Source organism: Myotis lucifugus, unplaced genomic scaffold (assembly GCF_000147115.1).
Source record: "Myotis lucifugus unplaced genomic scaffold, Myoluc2.0 scaffold_37, whole genome shotgun sequence".
NCBI lineage: Eukaryota > Metazoa > Chordata > Mammalia > Chiroptera > Vespertilionidae > Myotis > Myotis lucifugus.
In genome coordinates, this window is record NW_005871085.1 from 2,039,157 (window position 1) to 2,043,656 (window position 4,500).

Here is a 4,500-nt window from a genome sequence, read left to right on the forward strand (position 1 = left end):
GAGTGTTGGGGGAGGGGGAATTCAGATCTCTAGATAGGACTCCAAGCCAGAGAGGGAGGAACCATGCCCAAGGTCAAAGCCTCCCAATGGTTAAAGAGGAGCTGGTGTCCAGGGGCAGGTAGCCCTGGGTTCGAGAGTGACCTTGAGGAGGAGCTGGTGTCCAGGGGCAGGTAGCCCTGGGTTCGAGAGTGACCTTGAGCAAATCATTGTCCTCATCTGTGAAAATACAGAACCTACACCCTGCCTGCTTGCCTCCCAAGGCCATGGGGGAAGGCTCTGTGGGCTAGAAAGCAGTGGGTCAACCTAAGGGCAGGACAGAGCTTGGACATCCTGAATATCCGACACCTCAAGGACAGAAAAGGAGGCAATAGAGCAAGAACCCCTCTCACACACACAACACACACCACACAGCCCACACACACAACACACACATACCAGTGTCTCTCAGGGATCAGGGCTTAAGGACCCCAACTCAACATAGTAGTAGGGAGGTGGTTCTTTTCCTCCCCCCGGGCAATGATTAACAGTAATGATATTTACTAAGATTTATTGAGCACTTTACAAGTATTTCTCCTATAGTTCTCACAACAAAGCTTGGGCATAAGTCCTGTTATTATCCCATTTTGTAGAGGAGGAAACAGGTCCAGTTGCCCAAGGCCACACAGGGGATGAGTGGTAGAGCTAGTGTCTGCCCTTCCCTTCTTGCCTCCAAGACTCCTAACTATACTACTGTCTCACCTCCGAAATCCTCAAGGCCACAGGCCTGGAATCTTGGACTCTGTGAGCTTCCATCCTCTCTCAGGCTCATATTCTCTACCCCGGCACTAGGCCCACACTGGGCGCTTGAGCCAGGCTCCCTACTCCACCCTCTACACTACTCTCAAGTGATCTTTCTCCATCCCCAACAGCTTGGAGTACCAGCTCCCCATTTTGGCATTCAAGGCCACTCGCCCTCAGGCCCTTGCTTGCTTCTCCAGCCTCAAGTCCTGGCCAACACAGCCAGAACTCCCAGAGTCCTGCAGGGTCTGACCTCCTTTGTCTGGTTCCCTTCCCCTTCCCCCAAACACCCTTAGCTTATTATCTGGCCTTCCATCATGACCCTGAGCAGTCTTTATCCTGAATCAAAATCCGGAGTCCTCATCTTATCTTCCCAGATTGACCCTGGGGAATCTCAAGGTCAAGGAGATGTTCAGTTCCTCTGAGCAGCACTGCACAATGGACCTGGATTGAAGTGAATGGAGGAAGCTGCCATCAGTCTTGGGGCCTGCAGATGGAGGGAGGAGACATCGTGGGCTGGGGGACATCTCTTAAAGAGCTCTCTGAGAAAACCAGGGACCCTGGATCCACGCATGCCCCAGACTGCAAGCCTCAGGGCCAAACTCCGAGGGAAGCAGAGATGATAGGGGCGGGACATGGTGGCGGTGGTGGTCGGGGGTCAGTTTGGAATGGCCTGGCCAGAGCACTAGGTTAGGAAAGAATGAGCCCTGGGGAGTTTCATTTCTGTCACTTACAGTGGGATACTGTGAAAGCCACTTTATATCTCTCAGCATTAGTTTCCTCATCTGCAAAACAGGGACAGTAACATATCAGCTTCACAGGATTGCTGTGAGAATGAAACAAAAGCATGTCGTGAGGGCTGAATCCTGAGCTGGAATAGTTCAGTGTGGATAAAGCAAGGGTCGGAAGATGAGAGTGGTGAGTGATGTGGCTGGAGAGGTTGACTAGGGCCAAGTGGTCAAGGCCTTGGGCTTCAGTTAAAGCCCCAGGATTGGCTCCTGTGGGAACAACACTGTGCTGTACACATGCTCTTGTCTCTCCCACCAGATGGGGAGCTACCAGAGAGCAGGGGATGCGACTTTCAGGTTCTTCACCATTCTGAGTATTCACACTGACATTTCCCCTCCATCCTGCAGCCAAAGGCTCAGTGGCAGGGCACAGCTCCCCATTCTTTTTTTCCAGTTGTAGACAGCATGACTGCTACAGTGTGGGGGCTGGGGAATGTGTTGAAGATGGGGCAGGGGGTGGAGGGGAGTGGTCAGCCCCTTGGAGCTCACTATAGGGCGTTCAATTCTCTGGAAAACCTAACAAAGAGCGAGGAGGAGGAGGAGGAGTGGCTCAACCTGGACGGCCTGCTTAGAGAAGAGGCTGGTCCACCCTGGAAAACAGAAGAAGGCAAGAGCAAGCAGGAGCCGGGGGAAGTTACCATCTAAGGCATCAGTTCAGAATCTGACCATCACCAGACAAACCTGTTAAAGTATAGATTCCAAAGTCCACCTGACGAGCGTCTGACATAGAGGGTTTGAGATGGGGACTCAACACCTTTACTCACTAAAAGCTTCTAGGTAACTCTGATCATCAGCCAGGTTTGCCAACTAAGGATTTAAGGCGGAAATTCTCAGGCAGACGCAGTGGGTTCCAGAATCACCTGGGAGGGAGGTCTTTGTTCAAACCACCCAAGCACCCCGCCTAGTTTCTGAGGGGTGTCCCAAGGGATCAGTTCTACAGCTGCCTTGGTGAGCATGTGACAGTGGAAGTGGGTGTGGGTTGAGAACTCCAGTGTCAGCTGCAAGGTGGCAGTGGGAAGGCAGCCTGAGATCAGAGGCAGCAAGGAAAGTTGGAGGGAGGGCAGGGCCTGGGACAAGGCCAGCAGAGGGCCCAGGGGTCCAAACAGCAGTTTGGGCTTGGTTGGCTCCCAAGGGAACTGAGGAGTCCCAGAGGGTTCTGGAGCATGCGTAAGCCTTGGGGCAGGAGGGCTGGCTGGTGTGTGGGCTGGCACTGCACGGGCATTGGGAGATGGTAGAAACAGACAGGTCTAAATCTAGGCTCAGCCTCGTCCCAGCTATACTGCCGTAGCCAAGTGACTTCATCTTTCCGGGCCTCCATTACCTCAGCTGCAAAATGGGGCTAAAAACATGTACCTGTTAGATCCCAGAGAATATGAAATGAGAGAATTTCATATTGAAGTGCCCACTGACTACCTAGCGCCCAGACATTATTGCTCTTAATTCTTATTCCCCTTCCCACAAGAGGCATCCCCCTTAGAGACCAGAAAGGTTCTCTGCAAAGATGGAGGCCCTGGGGGGGAGGGTGTGGGAGGCCCCTCCCCTACACGCCACCTGGCCCCCCTCCCACCTCCACATATGGGTTGGGGGGTGGGGAGAGGCAGCAAACAGCCAAACCATCCCAAACTGGGGTTGGTTTCTATGGTAACCAGGGTGCCAGGAGGAAGGGGGTGCTCTAGATCCAGCTGTCCCCCTGAGCACCCTACCCAGGCCCCAGAGCCTCAGCTAATGCCCACCCAACACCCTCCACCCCCCATCTGCCTGCTCTGGGGGCCAGCTTGGACTGCCATGAGGGCCAGGAACGAGGTGCCCACTAACCAAGCACCTGGCCGCCATTCTTCCAGGTGGTTATTAAGACTCCTATTTCGCAGATGAATAACTGACTTGCCCCTTCATTGTGCCTAGAGTATGTTTGCCACCTGGGCACTGCCAGGGGCAGGGTGGGAAGTTCCAAGCAGAAGTCCCAAGTTCGAGTCCACCCAAACCTGTACTCATACACGTCCACCCTGAGAAATTCTATCAGTACTTTGTGTCCTCAGTCCCAACCAACCCCTCATAACTCCTAGAACCAGAGGGGTTGTCAGTCACACCCCGGAAAGAACCAGAGACCGAGTTAAGGCCCTTTGGACACTGATGAGAATACTGAGGACCGGGAATGGGAGAGAGCTTTGCTCCAGCTCACATACACTGGGTCGGGTTCCCCTATCGGTGCTCCGTCCACCCCACGCCCACTCCCAACTCCACAGCTCCAACTGACCCCAAAGGACTGACCTAGGACACCCTGAGTGATGCTCCAGGGAAATGAGACGCAGCTGGGAGAAAGAAAGAAGTCCTAACATTCAGACCTGACTAGCAAGAGAATGGCAGTGCCAGAGGTCATGAGCTCTCAGTCACTGGGAGTGTGTGAAGGGACTGAGCTGGGGGAGGAGGCATGGAAGGGTGTGTTGGGCTCTGTGAGTCCCCCTTTCCCTGGGCACCTGAAGTCTGATCGGAGGTGGAAGAACTGGACACCAGTGTGTACCAGGTTCCCAGGTTCCCACCCCCACAGGCTGCAGGAGGGAGGGTGCACTGGTGAGTCAGTCACAGGTGAGGGAGGCGGGGAGGTGAGGAGCAGCTCTGTGATAGCTGGTACAACCATACCCCAGAGGTTCATGTCCACACACAGTCCAGAATCACCCCTCACAAGACACAGAGAGCAGGGCTTCCACCGCCCCCAGGACCACACGTGGTGGCCACCACCAGCTGCCACTCCAAGAAAAGAGAAGGTGGGCTTCCAGGAAAAGCTCGCTTCTAGCCTCGATGGCACAGGAAAAGCTTACACTTGGGGGTCAGAAGGGGGTTCAACTCCCAGGCCTGCCACTTCCTAGGATGTGACCCCAGGGCAGGGCAGTTCTCCTTCTGGGAAAGAGAGATCCTAATAACCACCTGGAAGGACTCT

The 4,500-nt window shown here is 54.3% G+C and overlaps 1 long non-coding RNA gene across 2 annotated transcripts; it reads right to left on the bottom strand.

Annotated features, from left to right (window-relative positions):
* Positions 1 to 530: 530 nt before the first annotated feature.
* Positions 531 to 3,177, bottom strand: LOC106696948. 2 transcript variants are annotated; one of them, XR_001347955.2, is made up of 2 exons: positions 2,247 to 3,177; positions 531 to 1,264 (listed from the first exon to the last, which is right to left on the bottom strand). It is a non-coding gene; the product is annotated as an uncharacterized LOC106696948 (long non-coding RNA). The 2 variants fall into 2 exon arrangements; XR_001347954.2 differs by lacking the exon at positions 2,247 to 3,177 and adding an exon at positions 1,512 to 2,212.
* Between the last annotated feature and the right edge of the window lie 1,323 nt (positions 3,178 to 4,500).